The sequence below is a fragment of the Pseudorca crassidens genome, chromosome 2 (genome assembly GCF_039906515.1).
Source record: "Pseudorca crassidens isolate mPseCra1 chromosome 2, mPseCra1.hap1, whole genome shotgun sequence".
NCBI lineage: Eukaryota > Metazoa > Chordata > Mammalia > Artiodactyla > Delphinidae > Pseudorca > Pseudorca crassidens.
In genome coordinates, this window is record NC_090297.1 from 128,995,643 (window position 1) to 129,015,103 (window position 19,461).

At 38.7% G+C, this 19,461-nt stretch overlaps 2 protein-coding genes across 9 annotated transcripts in view; one reads left to right on the plus strand and one right to left on the minus strand.

Annotated features, from left to right (window-relative positions):
* The window catches only part of LOC137219707 (ankyrin repeat domain-containing protein 45-like), a 150,938-nt gene extending 145,953 nt beyond the window's left edge, over positions 1-4,985 (minus strand). For all 8 annotated transcript variants that reach the window (XR_010941217.1, XR_010941216.1, XM_067728672.1 and 5 more), the window contains exon 1: positions 4,927-4,985. The gene's annotated coding sequence lies outside the window, so the exon portion shown is untranslated. The remainder of the gene's footprint in view (positions 1-4,926) is intronic.
* A 49-nt stretch (positions 4,986-5,034) lies between these two features.
* Positions 5,035-19,461, plus strand: part of KLHL20 (kelch like family member 20) — a 98,887-nt gene continuing 84,460 nt past the window's right edge. The window contains exon 1 of the mRNA XM_067728682.1: positions 5,035-5,137. The gene's annotated coding sequence lies outside the window, so the exon portion shown is untranslated. The remainder of the gene's footprint in view (positions 5,138-19,461) is intronic.

The following is a 19,461-nucleotide window of genomic DNA, read 5'->3' on the forward strand; positions in this document are numbered from 1 at the left end:
ATTAGTTTAAGGTGTACAACATAATGATTTGATATGTGTATATATTGCAAAATGATTACCACAATACGTTTAGTTAATATCCATCACCTTGCATAGTTACAAAAAAGTTTTTTCCTGTGATGAAAACATTTAAGATCTAATCTCTTAGCAACTTTCAAATACAATATTGTATTCAATGCAATACAATATTGTTAACTATAGTCACTATGCTGTACAGTACTTCCCCAGAAGGTATTTATCTTGCAACTGGAAGTCCTTTTGACCACCTTCATTTATTTCACCCACCCCCTACACCTGCCTCTGGCAACTACCAATCTGTTCTCTGCAACTATGAGTTCGGGTTTTTTTAGCTTCTACATATTAAAAAAAACAGGATCTTGACTCTTGAACATGGGCCACAAGGACATGAGGCTATTTGAAGGACATTCAACACAAGTGACAGCAACAGTGTACTGATCGAACTTCCTGCTATGAGAACATGCTGTGGTTCTTGTGGTGTGAGCCCCCCAGAGCTCCCCTGGTTCCTGCTCATCCAGCCTCCCTAATCATGTGGGCCCCTGGTAAGTAGAGCACTCAGATAATTAGTTCTTTCTCAAAATCTAATCTCCCTCCCTCTTTTCTTTTAACCATACTTTTTTTTAACCAATATTTATATTGGAATAAAACTATTTCCCAGGCACTCTTGTAATATGGTGTGGCCACATGTCCAAGTAGTAAACAATAAGATGTAAGTAGATATGTATTGATAGTATGTAACTTCTAGAAAAGTGTAATTCCTTCTCACTGGATTGCAAGCCTGATACCTAGAGCTTGCACAGCTCATTTAGACCATGAGGTAGATGTCCTGTCCAAATACATATATATTACTTCAATTATAATACATAGCATATAGTAGTTTGTCATATCTTGTTTTAATTATACATGTAAACATATATAACATCTATTAATAGGGTAACCAAAGAATTAATTTTTCAGTAGTAGTGGACATTTTTATCTTGGGCACATTGCATTTATGGGTATATTTGCATACATATAATTAAACAAAATATCATTTATCCTTACTACATGTAACATACTGATGTTTTTAATCCCATCTATTTTTTAAGGCTGGGTGCCACCCACTAAATTGATTTCATGACCCACTAATGGGTTGCAACCCACAGTGTGAAAAAATATTAGTCTTGAATAACCACTAAGGAAACTCTACCACGAAATCAACAAGAGAGGGTCTAACAGAAGTTAGACAGCATGTGCTTGTGGTTTATAGCTTAGGTGACATATGTCCTCATGCACCCAGGACAGTTCCAGTGACATCTCTTCCCCTGGTGTGATTTTTTTTTTTAATTTATTTTTGGCTGCATTGGGTCTTCGTTGCTGTGCACAGGCTTTCTCTAGTTGCTGTGAGTGGGGGCTACTCTTCGTTGCAGTGGGTGGGCTTCTCGTTGCAGTGGCTTCTCTTGTTGCGGAGCATGGGCTCTAGAGCGCAGGCTCAGCAGTTGTGGCGCACAGGTTTAGTTGCTCTGCGGTATGTGGGATCTTCCCACACCACTGCTCCAACCTGTGTCCCCTGCATCGGCAGGCGGATTCTTAACCACTGCGCCACCAGGGAAACCCCAGCCCTGATGTGATTTTTAATAGCATCCTCTTTCACTCTCAAAGTGTCCATTACTACTACACAATAAATTATTTTGTCACCTTACTAATAATGTGATATTCTGGAACATTCTACTAAAGATATCTATATTCAAACCTTAGAGAATAGAGGCAGGATGTGTTTGAAATGCCTTTCCTCACTGGTCCATCAGAGGCCCAGGCATGAGACCTTGAAGATACTGAGAAAATTCTATTTGTATTTCAGATGTATTCCTGCTAGGCCTAGAATAGCTTTCTTTTTCTCCTCCACTCCTACTAGCCAAATCCTACGTAGGCCAAGCTATAAACCTACCTTCTTCCTAAAACGTTTCTTCACTACTCTCTAGAATGTACCCAGGCCTTTCCCTCCTCTGAACTTCAAAGGTCATTACATATATTCTATACCATACAATCTACCAAATATGGTATTGTATTATTTTCTATTTGTTTCAAGTACTTAAAACACCAACTCAATTTGACTGTAAACTGGATAGGAGCAAGTATCAAGCTTTTGTTTCTCTTGTGTCACTTTCAGACTTACCACAATTCCTGGCTTGTCGTATGGATTCAATAACTCTTAACATCAGGCTTGCAATTCCCCCTGCTTTTCTTCACATCCAAGAGCAATGGATTTTGGAGTTAGAAAGACTTGAGTACACAATGCAACCCTGCAACTTATTAGCTACATAATACTGGGAAATTTACCTAATCTCTGCTAGGAATAACACTAGAACCTAGTTTATATGATTATCCTGAGACTTAAATCAGACGATGCGTGTGCTAAGCACATGGTGAGCACTTGGTATGCAGACCCTATCATCACCATTGTACCATCATTCCTAGAGCAAAAGCATCCATGAAGCAAAAGACAAGATGGTAATTCTATTAGTTCTTTTCTTTTTTTAATACACAGTTTTCCTACATAGGGTTTGAGTAAATGACTTTCTACTCTACAACCACCGAACACTTGATTACAGACAGATTATTCTGCATCTAGAGATCAATCTAATCACAGGTTAATTCAGAGATGTGGAGATAAATTAGATCAAACCTAGGAATATGATTCAGGCCAGAATACTAAAAGCTACCCTTGGTACACCCTTGAATAGAGTTTAATTTCCATATCAATCCAGAAGTAATATGATTAGGGCAGCAGTTCTCAAATTCTATGATCTCAGGGCTCTTCACGCTCTTAGAAATTGAGAACACCAAAAGTTTTTGTTTATGAGGGTTGTATCTATCTGTATTTACCATATTAGAAATTAAAACTGAGAAATCTTTAAAATATTTATTAATTCATCTTAAAACAATTACATGTTAACACAAAAGTACAGCTTATAAAAAATAACTATATAAAGACAAAAAAATGATGAGTGGCATTATTTTACATTTTTGCACATCTCTTTAATGTCTGGCTTAATAGAAGACAGACGGATTCTCATATCTGTTTCTGCACTGTCTGCAATGATGTGTGATATTGTGATACCACATGTCATGTGGCCTCTAGCAAACCACTGTGACATGTGAGAGAATGAGAGTGCAATGGCAAAAAACATCGAAGAATTAATATGAAGATAGTTTGACTGGCAGACTCCCTGAAAATGTCTTAGTGATCCCCAGGGATTCTCAGACCATACTCTGAGAACCACTGCACTAAGACTAACCCTCAAGCCACTCCACTCTATAGTCAAGCTCCCAAGACTGTTCTAATCCAAATCTAGACTGAACTAGGATCAGCCTTTCTGTAATAAAAGGACAAAGTGAAGTCTTGTAGGCCATTTATCCTTAGGCCTAACTTTTGAAAGACAATATCTAATTAGGAGAATAAAAGTAAACTCTCATGTGTTTGGTGGTCTATCGCTGACTGTGCCTTTCATCATATTGTCCTTTGAAGACAGAGCAAAGAATTCTATTTTCTATGGGTTTTTTCTTCTTATAACATAGAAGATTTAGAATATTTTAAAGTATTTTTACTGTGAATATAAGTTGTAACAGGGTGATCATACTAACATAGCTTTTCCTTTCTTCCTTTTATCAACATTCTAGATATTGAAAAAACTTAACTCACTAACATTTTTGTTTTAGAAAACAGTTTTTCCCATGAGAAATATGTAACTTATGTTTAATATATAGTGGGTTTATTTGTGTTATTGTTAAAACAATAAACTTTTTTAAATTCTCAGTTTTAAGTTCTAATTCTTACTATACCTATAATATTTACTGTATGGACAGATACTTTCTTTGCCCAGAATAGTTATAACATGAATCAAAATTGCAACCCCACTACATATAACCAACAGTTCACATAGAAAATGAGCGTGGAGAGGAGAGAGGGAGGGCTGGAACTCTGAAGGCAGAATGACTGTGAGTCAGAAGACCCATGCTTTAGTGCTGATTCTTGTATTTATTTTATTAAATATGCGACTTTTCTGAACTTACTCTGCTCAATTGTGAATTGAGAATAGTTCTGCCTTACTGAATTAGTGTGAATTTTAACTACTAAGTGTGAATTCTTTTGAGGCTGCTAAGGCACTAATAATAGAAAATCACATAGGTCCCTACTCCACAGGCATCCCAGTCTGGTTGGAAAGACACAAGTAAATCAGCAATGACAGAGTGAGATAAGGGGCATAATGGACATAAGCAAAGGGTGCTTGGAGAGTAAAGAGGCTGGACCTCTAAATTAGACTCCCGAGTGGGGAGGTCCCGGAAAGGCTTCGCAGAAGAGGTGACACTTCAGTATCGAAGAGCAGGAGTCTTAAAAGGAGAAAAAGACAATCCAAGTAATGGGATTAGCATAAACAAAAGGCAAGGAAGGCAGACAAGACACTATGAAGTTGTGGTAGAGGAATAGCTCTTAAGGGCCTTTTAAGCCAATTGAATTTTTTCTTCAAAAAATGTAGCCCCTTAAGGATTTTAAGTCCCAGCTCAAGGGAAAGGCCTCAAAGGGCAGCCCTGGGCTCCCAGGATTAAACAAAGGGAAGACCCGAGGATACAGACAGTGGCAGCCCCAGTGCGAGAACACGGAGGTGGGGCGGAGGGGGTACCGGTCATGTCTGGGCACCATAGTTCGCCTTTCCGCCTGAAGCCCGAGGGACCGCCCGCGGAGCGTGACCGGCTACGCAAAGCTCGGGGCAAAGGCAAAGACTGAGGACGCCGCGGTTGAAGCCCACTCCCCTCCAGCCCCTGCCGAGCAGCGTGGAGGGGAGATGCCCATTCTCTTCCACGCCCATGCGGAGCGCCCACCCCAGGCCCCTCGGACCCCGGACCCGCGACCCTCCGACCCGCACTCACCGCTCCCTAGGCCCGGGCTTCTGCGGTTACCATGGCGACGGCGCACCGGCGCTCGGCAGCCCCACCCCCCCTGAGCGCGGTGGCTCCGGCTGCGCGCAAGCGTCAAGGGTACAAGGTGCCGGAAGCGAGAGGCCAAAGGCGGGGAGGAGTTCGTCAAAATGATTTAGATTGCTGTGTTTGGACGGTGGCGTGCTGGTTTTTTCTTTGTTTTGTAAGTTTTGAGTAATATGGTCCATATTTATTTTACAAATTTAAAAGATAAAATCTAAAAATAAGGTGTGTATATTGGTTGCCGGCCAGTCTTAGACGTTTGGCCTTTAAACGAAAGAATTTTCAGGAAATATGAGGATGCATTCTAAAACAACGGAAGATTGTAAATATAAAACGGACAACTTGCTTAATTTTCTAGTCTACTGAGGATCTTTCTCCTATGGTTCACAGTTACTGTCGCCAACAAAAGGCGTTTCTTGAGACCTCACAAGCGCCCACTATGGCTTGAGCAGAAGCAGTTTGGAAACTGTGTCTCTTTTGATTCAGGAATTTAACATCCAAAACAGTCTTTTAAAAAGGGGGAAAGGAATGTAGGTGGGATAGGAGCATCGAAAGAAACCAGTAGAGAAGAGGTAAGCGTACCCAGAAATTATGTAAATATTCATATCGATCACGGAGGGAAGACCGGGAAGTTTTTGTACTGAAAAGGAAAAAAACCTTCATTTCTTTCATCATCTATTTCTACAAGGAAATCATTAAGGAAGAGGTACCATTTTAGAGAAACTACAAACATTTTAGCTGAAGGCTGAATAGCCTAGTTTTAAAGTGAATATTTGGCCAAAGGCCCAAGCAAAATATCACTATCATAGATCTGAACTTCTGAAATACAAGAGAAATTTTGAAAAAATTTTAAACTGTAGTATTAAAATTTCTTATTCAGATAAGTTGTGGTAATCAGAATTGTAGAGATGACTTTGTAGACAGAGACAGTAGTCTAGAAGCTTTGTCAGCTGCTAACTTGCTCCGGCAATCACCAATACTGCGTATTTGCTCTACTAAACACTCATTTCCTACTGAAGTTGGTGGAGGAGCAAGACATTTTAGGCATTTCACTTTTAAGATGTTCTTTTTCATAGTCTTTGGTTTGGGGAGAGTCTTTTAATGTCTGAATGCAAGATGACTTATGATGCATGACTGTGCATGATTATGTTTTTAATTAATCTTCATTGGTTGTGAAGGAGTCCCAAATACAATTGTTTCTTGAAAGTCTTAAATTGAATTAAATAACTAAAAATTAAATAGAGTTCTTAAAGATTACTTTTAGTACTCTGAATGCTAGAAAGTATGGGAATACACTAAATAGGTCTGAGAAACCTAAAAGCAAAGGGGCCTTGTTCTCTTCTTAACTCCATGTCAGAAACAGCTGCATGATTCATTGGGGCAGACTAGGTTAGAAACAGCCTTACAAAGGAGATTCCCGCCTCCAGTGTGGCCCAGATGCAGCAGATAGACTCCTACAATCACCTCTAACTCCCATGCCCGCCACCCAAAGCTTGGGATAAAGAGCCATTGGATCTGAAGGGGGCAAATGGATGTACGAGAGACATGTCGACAACAACCTGTAGGTACTAACAATGGGGGTCCAGATAAGACAGTGAAGCCCTGATGTACAAATTACTTAAGGAGCAGATGAGATAAGCACTCTTCCAGCTCCCCTAAAATCAGGTCAGCTCCAAAAAATTATGGTAGAGAGGTTTCCAAATTGATTGAAATTCATTTTTTCCACTCTAGGAGAATGGGTCCTCTGATTAGAATTTAAATTATTGGTCTTCCCTGGTGGTGCACTGGTTAAGAACCCACCTGCCAATGCAGGGGACACAGGTTCGAGCTCTGGTCCAGGAAGGTCCCACATGCCATAGAGCAGCTAAGCCCATGCACCACAACTACTGAGCCTGCACTCTAGAGCCCACGAGCCACAACTACTGAAGCCCACGCACCTAGAGCCCGTGCTCTGCAACAAGAAAAGCCACCGCAATGAGAAGCTGGCGCACCACAGTGAAGAGTAGCCCCTGCTTACAACTAGAGAAAGCCTGCAGGCAGCAATGAAGACCCAACACAGCCAAAAATAAATCTATTTTAAAAAAAGAATTTAAATTATTTTAATTATTATATTTCTTAAATTCCATAGTTCATAGACTGAGAATCATGTTCTTTATAGAAGTTAATTTCTGGTGAAATAACAGGATAAATTAGTTGAGAAAGTTAAAGTTACTCCAAGGTAACTTAATGTACTATATTAATATTTATATTTCATTAACTAAAGGCCTATCATATGCTGAGTACTATGTAAGTGATTCTTATAAATAATCCCTAATCCTCAGAGCAACTCTGTGAAGGTAGTATTATTATTCTTCAAACTGACACTCAGCAAAGTTGGGTCACCTACCTAAGACCACACAGCTAGAAAAGAGCTGAACCAGGGTTTGAACCTAGGTCAGTGTGGTTTAAATTACCACAGGTTTGCCACTGGTTAGCTATAAACTAATTATGTATTAGAGGATGCCTGTCCAAACTGATAATTTAATTTTAAAATAATCTATCTTGAGCCATTGTTTTGGCAGTAATTAGAAAATATCAATGCCACTCCTGCTGTATGACTAAAGGACTGTTTCTGCATATAGCTAATCTTCACAGCTGAAACCTGAAGGAGAACGTACTGAACATCCATTGTTTCTGCCTGCCCATCCTTCCTCTTCTGGTTACAGCACACAGTTTTCTAGTAGGCAATCCCTTTCACACACTCTCAGCCCAGGTCGTTTGGGTGGGGCCAGTCCCGCTCCAGATCAAGTCCCAGCCAAGCAGTGTTTTCTACACCCCTGGGCACAGTGATTAGGTCAGGAAAAAGCATGGGACACAGATCAGTGTAATCAAAGCTAATCCTGAATTTTTGCCAGAGCAGTAGGTAAATAGGCATTCTTTTTTCAGCAGGGGTTGATGAGAGACAGTCAGCCTGAGTTGCCAGTAACCATCTTGCAACTATGTGGAGAGAGCTTGACAGAGCAACGAAAGAGCCAAGAAATGAATCCTGAGGCCATTCCTTGAGCCCTGGAGCTAGAAATACCCAAAGCCATTTTTTATCCCCCTTTTTCAATTGTGTAAGTCAATAAATTACTTTGTTCTAATTCAAAAAAAGATTGGATTTTTGTTACTTGTAACATCAATGTCCCATAATATGGAGGGGGGTATATATAGGATGGCTTTATTTTAGAAACATGCTATCCCTAAGGGTAAATACCTGAAATTTGGAATGGATATTATTGCAGTTACGAGTTTCACTTATGGATGGACCACCGTGCTTGAATATTATTGGTTAGTTGATCAATGTTAACCTGGAGGCAGGTTTCTAGTAAAATGCCCTAATGTTCTGTCACCCTCTCCATTTCACCATCTCTGAGTTAGTGACTTAAATATAACTATATAAGGCATACTTATCAGATGACCCAAGCCTTGGAATAATAAATAATATGAGAGAGGATGGCAGAGTGAAAATCCAAACTCAAAAGATAACTAGAAATTCAACAGGCAAAGGAGTAGAAAAAGGCAACCCAAAAGAAATGTAAAAATGCATGAGGCACAAAATAAACAGCAAAGTGCATTAGTGAATACCTAAGTAGGTTAAAATAGCAGGAGAATATGTGGTTGGGAGAGAGGCAAGAGATGTAGTTAGGGGGATTAGACGAGATCAGACAGCAATGGGGAGAATGATTTGGAGAGGATAAGACTGCAGGCACAAAGAGGAGTCAAGGCTGACTCCCAGGTTTCTATCTTGTGTGACCAGGTGGTTTGTGGCTTGTGGTTTCCTAAATAAGAGAGATTTTGAGGAAGGGCTGGGTCAGAATCAGGATAATGAGTTCAGTCTTAGAAAAGGTAGAAATATCAGTGTGCCTGATATCAGTTACTGTATATTTGAATCCAAAGCTTAGTAGACGAGACCAGGATATAAATATAGATTTGGGAGTCATTGGAGTATAAATGTTATCAAAAACCTAAAAAGAAGATGAAGTCATCCAGGATGAGTGAATAAAAGAACAGAGGGCTGAGGACAGAGCCCTGGGGAGCAATTACATAAGAAGTAAGCAGAGGAAGATAGGGAAAGAATGATCTGAGAATGAACAGACCCAGATGAGTGTGGCAACATAGAAACCAAGGAAATAGTTTCAAAAAAGACTGAAAAAATGACAATGGAATTTGGCACTTAGGAGTAACCTTTGTGGGATCAGTTTTAGTGAAGGGTGGTAGGCAAAATCTAGATTTCAGTGGACTGAGGAATGAATGAGAGAGGTCAGGAAGTAGAACCACTAAGTTTTTTTCTTTTTTTAAAGGCTTTTTTGTTTTTGACTCTCTAAATGCAAGAAATATCTTTATTTTTAATGTACGATAATTTTGGCATTTGTCAGATGTAACATCAGGGTCATCAATTTAACAACTATAATTGGAAATGAGGAAGTGCTGGCTGTAAATATACACTACTCTTTTGAGAAGTTTGACTAAGATGTGGAGGGAGGAGATTGCCCAGAAGTTAAAGGAAAACAAGGTATTAAGGGAGATGTCTTGGCAGGGGGAGGATCACAGAAGCCTGAGTGTATCTATAGGATGATATCAAGGAACTAGTAGAAAGAGAAGATTAAGAAAGGAGATGACAGGTGAAGTAAGATCCTAAAGGAAATTAGAGGGAAAAGGGTTAAGGTATAGATGGGAGGGTTGGCCTCAGAGAGGAGGAACGTGGCTTGGTCCTCTAATTCTGAAATGAAAAAGGTAGCAGTGGTGTGGATACAGATAATTATTCTGGACTATGGTATTGGAAGTTAAAGAAACCAAGCCTGATGGCCTTGAACAAAGTATGCTTAAACTGAGGGAGGAAGAGATGAGTGAGGGGCTTGAAGATTTGGCAAAATAATGTTTAAAAATATTGATGGCAGGGCGCAGTGGTTGAGCGTCCGTCTGCCTATGCAGGGGACACGGGTTCAAGCCCCGGTCTGGGAAGATCCCACATGCCGCGGAGCAGCTAGGCCCATGAGCCATGGCCGCTGAGCCTGTGCGTCTGGAGCCTGTGCTCTGCAACGGGAGAGGCCACAACAGTGAGAGGCCTGCATACTGCAAAAAAAAAAAATGTTGATGGCATTGAAGAGGTGAATGAGGATGAAGACCATGAATTTAAGTGACCCCCAACCTGCAGAGTCAAGTGCTTTTCTCCAGCAATGCTCAGACATCCAGCTTGATCTGAAGTGGGTGTGATGGAAGGATAAATGTACATGAGGATAAAAAGTTCTGGTGAGAAAATGAACAGTAAAAGGATTAACCTTGTCCAAAGAAAAGTTGGCCCTTTCCCCCCAGCTTCTTGGAGGTAACCTCTAAACCCTTGGTATGTCCTGCCTGTCTTTGTTTACCTGGAGGCCTTGGACCATGCTGCATAGTCTGTGCTAATAATGTGCTTTATGGTGGGGCCGTGGGTCATACAGCATCAGCTCAGCCTCTCGAGCCATCTCTAACATCCCCAATGCAATCAGTGAGCCCAGTTTTGTATTGGCATCTCCTACCATCAGTCTGGTCTACAGAGGAGAGCCACTACTGAACTTATTAGTGATTCTGGGTTCCCTTCTCTCTAGCACCTTCCTTATTACTTTGGTAAATGGTGTATCCTCTGGTCTGTCCCATGGAACATTATTGCCTGGTGAGTTTTCCAGGCTTATATATTTAGTACGTATATCCATTTTAGCATGCTCACTTCTTTGAACTTTTTAATCCCTTGTTCTACTGCCTTCCATGGCAATTCAGGCATCTTTACCTCATTTAGTATGGGCCATCACTATCCATATGTATGAAACCATTCTGACAGCGTGTTTACACCATCTCCTGAGATCCTTGCCAGGTTGTTAAATCCTGTATCCCAGGAGAGTGCTTCCAAATTAATTAAACTCCCTTACTCAACTCTGTATTCTATCCCTCTTGATCCAGCACTCTCAGAATTCAGTCCCATGTGTATTCACCCACATCCTGAACTCCTAGGATATAGTCCCTTTTACTCCATCATCATGTGTACCCTCCTGGATCTTGAGCACCTTAACGTATAGTCCCTTTCCTTCATCATCAGGTCCATCACATCCCCAGTGACTTAACTCTAGTTACTGTATTGGCCTGGAAGGTAGAGCTGACCCCGAAAGGGCTCGAGTTGTCCTGCAGAAAGGAGGATCACTAGCCCTAGGGAGGTGGGAGTCATTTCCTTGGCTCAAAGTGTTCATGGACCTTTGGGAATTAAATATGTTAGGTGCATGAACCCAGATATCCCCATTCCATATGTCAAGGTCCCACTTTTTCCTAATTAGCACCACGTCCTTGGCATACCAGACTTGCCAATATTGAGCGTTTAAGCTCCTTTGAGGCTCTGCTACACTTATGATTAAGCCCTGGACCTGGTCCTCAGCTATTCCTGCTCTCCAGTTGCAGAAGATGAGAGCTTCTATATTTGTTACCAGGGAAATCCTTTAGCTTTCATGTTTAGTTTTTAATAACCAATTAATCACTCTCAGTATTTCATTAAATAGCATCAAATAAGCTTAGCAACATCCACCCATATTTCTTCTATATATCTCTAACACCTGATACACTGTACCCACTAGAATAGTTCCTCCCCACCAGTTTGCTAATGGTGAAAGTTTTTAACGTATGCACTGCAATTGCGTCAGGGACTATTTATACACTTTCTACTAGAAGTGATGATATCTTCTGCCAGCCTGGCAGCAGGTGATCCAACACCACCATCTTAGTGACTGCTTCTTGACCCACTCCTGGCATTCCTGGCACCAACTGTCATAGTTGGGTGACCCAGGAAGCATATGCTGAGATGGAGTTTGCATGCAGGAAATTTATTAGGGAGTGCTCTCGAGAGCAACACCTGGAAAGAAAGGTAAAGAAACAGGGCACAAGTAGAATCTGGACTGCGATATAGTCTCAACAAAGGACGATGCCGACCATCTGGGGAGCTCTGAAGTTGGGTGGCCCTTCAGAGCTGTCCCAAGATGGGGCAAAGGAGCTGTACCTTGTACCCCTGCGTCAACCAGTTACTGACTGCAGGCTGCCCCAGGAAGGGAGTGAGACCTTGGGCAGGAAGCCCCTCTCTTCCACCAAGGTGCTTCCCAGAAAAGGGCTGCCAGCTGAGATCTCTCTGCCACTAGCACTTCTACTGGCTTGTGGATCATGTCCCTCATTCCCCGAAAGATGTCTGACTGGTGCATTACAGGATTCACTATATGCCACCAATTTGTCATACAGTTTGGCCCATTTGTTTTTCAATATTCAGGTATTGCTTTTTTCTATTCTGATTAAATTTTGTTTTAAAATTGTTAAAGACATTTAAATAAAATGCCTTTAATTTTATTGAAATAAAAAATAAATGTTATTTAATAATATATAATAATAAATAATAAAATAAATTTTTATTTAAATAAAAATGTAACTTGCTTAAATGAATTTTTAGTTATTAAGAACATTTAATAAATAAAAATATAGAATTGAATACTTTCAGGGGAATCTGGCTTCCATCTCTAATTCATCTACCCTGTTCCCTCCTTTCCCCTCTAGCTAACCATTTTTATTCTCAGTTTATCTTTCCATTTTTTTAAAAAAATAAGTAAATACACATATATACACTTGCACATACTTCTACCCCTTTTTAAATCAAACTTAGCATATTGTAAACACTGTTCACTTAGGTTTTGTTACTTAACAATATACCCTGAAGATCATGCTGCGTAAGTATACAGAGATTGTCCTCACTTCTTTTTTTTAGCAGCATAATCCTCATTATGTGGATATCCCATTGCTTATTCAATCAGTCCCCTATTGAGAAGCCTTGGAGTTGTTTCAATTCTTTTGCTCCCACAAAGAATCCTGCAGTTAATAGCCTGGTGCATAATTTTTTTAATTTTTGCAAGTGTTTCTTTAGTGAGTTTGCTGGGATAGTGAGTTTGCTGGGTCAGAGGTAAATGCAAATATAATTTTGCTAAATCTTGCCAAATGCCTCTCCATAGAAGTTCAATCATTTTACACACACACTAGCCATGAATGAGAATGCCTTTTTCCCCACAGTCATGCCAACAAACATGTTGTCCAATTCTGGATTTTTGCCTACCTGATGTCTTAGTACAGCTATAATTTGCATTTATCTTATTATGAATAAGACTGAATATAATTTCAAGTGTTTAAGGGCCATTTCTATTTCTGTGAACTGCCTGTCCATATATTGCCCAAGTATCTATATTATTTGTTGTTTTTCTCCATTTTTTAGAGCCAGGGATGTAATACATTATGAATCCTATATTGCAAATATGTTTTTCCTAATTGTCATTTTCTTACTTCATTTGTAATATTTTTTCCATGGAAATTTTTATGCAGTCAAATTTATCTTTTTGCCTCTAGATTTTGAACCACAGGGAAGTTTTCCTCCACACTTAATAAAAAAATTCATCTGCATTTTCCTGTACTATTTTTATACTTTCATTATTTGCATTTAAACTTCTGATACATTTGGTTGTTGTGGGATAGAAAGACCCAGCTCCTTTATTCCAACTTGTGAAAACTCTGAGGGGCCATCCCTGCTTCTGAGCTTCCCATAGTGTCTTCAGAGGCCTTTGTTGAGACTGCACTGGGGTTCAACTCCTTATATGGAATGCATTCAATTTTCTCTTTTTCCATAGTATAGTATAATTTATGCAACAGTCCACATATTCCCCACTGATTTGAGATATCACCTTTATCACATGCTAAATGTCCATGTGTTCCGAGGTCTATTTCTGGATTTTCTACCTTGCTTTATTCATCTGTCTGTTCATACACCAAAATCACAGTTTTAATTATAGAGGTTCAGAACATGTTGTAATAATATGTTAGGGTTAGCCCTCCCCTTTGCTGTTTCTACTTTTAGGCTATTTCTGGGTATTCTCATTTGTCTATTCTTTCATATGAACTTTATAATCAACTTATCTAGCTCTGTCAAAACTCTGATATTGATTTACTTGGATTGCATTAAATTTATAAATTAATCTATGGAGCACTGTCATCTCTATGAAACTGAGTCTTCTTCTCCAGTAACATAGGATGTCTTTCTCTTTGCTCAAGCCTACTTTTGTTTCTTTCAGGAGTGTCTTATGGCTCTCCCCATATAGTTTCATATAACTATAATGACTCTTGAATGAGAGTTGTAAAGAATTCAGATTCCATTTTACACATGAGAAAACTGAGGACCAGAATGACCAAGTGATTGATTGAGGTCACAGAGTTAGCACTAGGACTCAGATCTCCTGGCTCTCATCATGGTGCTCTCCACCCTATAATTCTATGGATGCATCTAGGCAACTAGGAAAATGCTCTTTCATTGTCTGATTTGTGCTCATTCCTCCTGTTATGTTCCTGAACTTTCCAAAGCACTTGCCCATTTCACCAGCTTTGTCTCACCCTGCTCTCTCCAGTGAACTCTTGCCAAGATGTCCTTGCCTCTCTGGCTTTTGTGTCTTTGTCTAGAACACTCCTCCATTCCTTCAAACTCTGTCACCTAGTAACTCCCATCATCCTTCATATTCCTACGTAAGAGTCACTCCCTCAAGGAAATCTTTTGTGCTACTTACCTATTGCTGCATAACAAGTTACCCAAAATTTAGTAACTAAAAACACAAACATTTATTATCTCACAATTTTTGTGTATCAGGAATCCAGGCATGGTTTAGCTGGATGCTTCTGCCTCAAGGTGTCTCATGAAGTTGCAGTCAGGCTATCGACAAAGTCTGAAATCTCATCTGAAATCTCAACTGGGAAAAGATTTGCTTCCAACCTCACTCACGTTGCTGATGGCAGGATTCAGTTCCTCGTGGGCTATTGGATTGAGGGCTTCAGTTCCTCACTGAATGTTGGCCAGAGGTCTCTCTCTCTTCATTACCATGAGGATCTCTCCATAGGGCATCTCACAATATGGCAGTTGACTTCCGTCAGAACAAGCAAGTGAGAGAAGACATCCACAACAGAAGCCACAGTCCTTTTGTAAACTAATCCTGGAAGTAACATTCCATCACTTTTAGTATATTCTATTTGTAAGTTACTAGATACAGCTCACAGTCAAAGAAGGAAATTGCACGGGGGCATGAATACCATGAGGCAGAGAACACTGGGGGCTATTATGGACTAATTTGTGCCCCACGACCTCCCAATTCACATGTTGAAGCTCTAAGTCTCAATGTGACTGCATTTGAAGATAAGGCCTATAAGGATGTGGGACCCAGAAACCAAATCAGCTGGCACCTTGATCTTGGACTTCCCAGCTTCCAGAACTGTTGTTTAAGCCACCCAGTCTGTGGTATTTTGTCATGGCAGCCTGAACCAAGACAGGAGCCATCTTAGAGACTGTCCATCTCACTGCCCCTGATCCTCCAGACCAGATCTGTGCTCCCTACTCTATATCTTCTTTAGCATGCTAGAGGTCTCTTTCAGACAATTATCCCAATAGTGATTAAACAATTAGTTGTGTAATTCATGGTTTCATTTTAGAACCCCTGTCTCCTCAAGAATGAAATTCCATAAAACAAGGAACCTTGGGAGTCTTATTTACTGCTAAACCTTGAGTCCAAGCATAATATTTTATACACAGCAAAAAAGATATAATTTCTTTTTTTCTATTTATTGACTTTTTTGTGGTAAAATATACATAGAATTTACCATCTTAACCATTTTTAAGTGTACAATTCAGTGGCATTAAGTAAGTTACAGTGTTGTACAACCATCACCACTGTTCACCTCCAGAACTTATCATCCCAAATAGAAACTCTACACCTATTAAACAATAACTTCCCAGCACCCTCCTTCCAGCACCTGATAACCTCTATTCTAAAAAACAAAGGTGTAATTTCTAATTGAAAGATTATAAGGTAACCTCAGCAGCCCCTGATAACTTGTTTGACTGTTATTACTGCTTCACACCCAATCCAGGTAAAATCTATTTCAGGGATATTTTCAACTAGAAATGCAGGTTTCCCAAGGGCGTAGTCTTACTAGGGGTGACAAAAATCCTTTGGTTGTTGCAAATGTCAGGTTTACTGTATTCATATTTCTAAATGGATGTTTTTAGACTTTGACATAAATAGAAAGGGTTGGTTTACGTTTAATGCTCCACTTTAAAAAGAAAAAGTTAGTAGAAGCACAAATCAGATTGCAGTGGGGTGGAGAATGAATCATAGCTTTATAAAAATAGGAGAGACTACTCTTATCCTGGCCAAGTATTTAAAAACTCAGTCATTGTTTAGCAGCAGTCCTTAACATTTTTATACCCTCCTCATTATAATTTCCTCACGCTGTAGCAGAAGCTAAGGGTCACTTTGAAGACATTTTTCACAACAGACAATTTATAGAAGAGAAATCTGAATATGGGCTACACATGAAAAGACGCCTTGACTGCACTAAGTAATCAGAGAAATGTACATCTAAACTATAGTGAATTACCATTTTATACACATCATATTGGCAAAACAAATTTAAAGTTGGGAAACACCAAGCCTAATGATAATATAGACCAACAAGAACCCTCAGACACTGCTAGTGGGAGAGGCAGCATAGCACTATGGCTGAAAGCATAGACTCTAGAGCCATTTTGCATGGTTTCAAGTCCTGGCTCTGCCTCTTTGGCTTAACTTGACTTTGGACAAGTTAGTTAATGTCTTGGTGCCACCTGTATGATTGAAATGACAGTAATAATAGTCTCTACCTCAAGAGGACTAGTGTGAGTATTGATGAGTTAATCTAAGAAAAACAGTTAGAAAAATGTCTGGCATGCAGTGTATGCTATGTAAGTATTTGCCAGGAACAGCAGCAGCAGTAGTAGCAGTGGTAGTAGTACTTGCTGTTGTTGTCATATAACCACATTGCAGAGCAATTTGGCTAGTGTAAAGTTGAAGAAATGCATTGCATACAACCTAACAGTTTTATTCCTACTTCATATCCCAAAGAAACTCTTACAGGTGTACACAAGAGACATATACAAGAATTTACACTGTAGAGTTATAATAGGGAAAACTGGAAACAGCCAAAATATCCATCTGTAGGATAATAGTTTTTTTTAAAATCTGTGATATATTCACACAATAGAATACTATACAGCAGTGAAAATAAATAAATTAGAGTAGTGGTTCTCAAACTTTAACATACATTGTAATCACCTGGAGGTCTTATTAAAACACAGATTACCAGCCCTCACCTCCAGAGTTTCTGATTCAGGAGGTCAGTGGTGGGGCTTAAGAATTTCCACTGCTGAGTGATGCTGATGCTGTTGGTCCAGCATCACATTTATAAACCTCTACAATGGAACCTTCATTGATCAATAGGGATAAATCTTAACATATAATGTTGAGGGATAAAAGCAAGTTGCAGGAGAATACATACACTTTGGTATCATTTATATAAATCTTAAAAACATATGCACACACATACACACTACATATAAATATGTAGTAAAAATAAATACAAAGAAAATGCATAGTAATGTTAAAGCAATAACTTTAACTTTGGAATGATGTTTACCTTGTGATGAAAGGAGGATAAAGAATCAAGAAGCTTATATAAGGGGCTTCAGTTATATTTGTGACATTTTATTTCTTAAACTAAGCAGTGGATATAACATGTTTATTATAATATGCTTTATACATTTTAATTTAAAGTGAATTTCTTACAGACAATATATAGTTGTCTTGCTTTTTCTTATCCAATCTGATCATCTCTACCTTTTAATTGGAGTGTTTAGTCAATTTATATTTACTGTGAAATTACTGATATGGTAGGCTTTTAAGCTCACCATCTTGCTATTTGTTTTGTAATTGTGCCATTCACTCTTCATTCCCTTTTTCCTTTTTTTAACCTTCTTTTAGATAAATTTGATATATTTTATTATTCCATTTTGTCTCCTTTGTGGGCTTATTAGCTGTAGCTCTTTGTTTTGTTGGAGTATTTTGTGGATGCTTTAAGGTTTATAGTATACATCTTTAACTACTAAAGTCTACTGTGAAATAAATTATAAGGCTTTCATGTATGTAAATATATAAGAGCCTTACAACGATATACTTCCATTTCCCCCCTCCTCGCCTTTATGTTATGGTTGTCATTCATTTCACTTCTACATATATCATAAACCAAACTATACATTATTATTATTTTTGCTATAAACAGTCATTAATCTTTTAAAGAGATTAAATATAAGAAAATATTCTTTCACATTTACCCACATATTTATCATTTCTGGTAGTTTTTGTTCCTTTATGTAGGTCCAGATTTCTACTGCATATCATTTTCCTTCTGCATGAAAGATTTCCTTTAACATTTCTTGTACTGCAAATCTGCTAGTGATGAGTTCTTTCAGCTTTTTTATGTGTCAAAAAAAATCTTGATTTTGCCTTTGTTTCTTGAAAGACATTTTTGCTGGGTACAGAATTCTAAGTTGACAGGTTTTTTCTTTCAATGCTTTAAAAATACTGCACCAGTCTTCTGATTTGCACTGTTTTCTATTAAAATGTCTATTGTCATTCTTTTTTGTTCCTTTGCATATAATGTGTCTTTTTTCTACTTTTAAGATTTCCTCTTTATTGCTGGTTTTAATTGATTTGATTAAGGTATTCATTGATGTAGTTTGCTTCACATGTCTTGTGCTTCCTGCATCTGTGGAATTATAGTTTTCATGAAATTTTGAAACTTCTCAACCAATGTCTCTTAAAATATTTTTTATGCTATCCCACCCCTGTCTCTTCTTCAGGAACTCCAATTACACATATATTAGGCCACTTGAAGTTGTTCCCCAGCTCAATGATGCTTTGTTCATTTTGTTCAGTCTCTTTCTCTGTTACATTTTTGATAGTTTCTATTGCTATGTCTTCAAGTTTACTAATCTTTGCTCCTGCATTGTCTAATTTGTTTTTAATCTGATCCAGTGAATCTTTCATCTCACACATTTTTGCTTCCATATCTAGAAGCTGGAGTCTTTCTCTAATATCTTCTCTGTATCTTCTTAATATGTTCAATCTTTCCTCTACCTCCTTGAAAGTATGGAATATAGTTTTAATAACTCTTTTATTATCTTTGTCTACTAATTTTATCACTTGTGCCATTTCTGTGTCTGTTTCCACTGACTAACTTTTCTCTTCATTATGAGTCATATTTTCCTGCTTCTTTGAATGCCTTGTAATTTTTTATTTGATACCAAATATTGTGACTTTTACTTTGTTCAGTGTTGCTTATTTTGGTATTTTTACAAATATTCCTAAACTCTGTTCTGGAATGCAGTTAAACTATTTGAAAACAATTTGTTCTCTCAAGACTTATGCTCAAGTTTTGTTACAAAATATCAGAGCAATCTTTAATCTAGGGATAATTTTGTCCCACTACTGAGGCTACACTCTTCTAAGAATTTTACCCTATGTCCTGTGAATTATGGAATTTTTCACTCTGACTGGTGAGAATAAT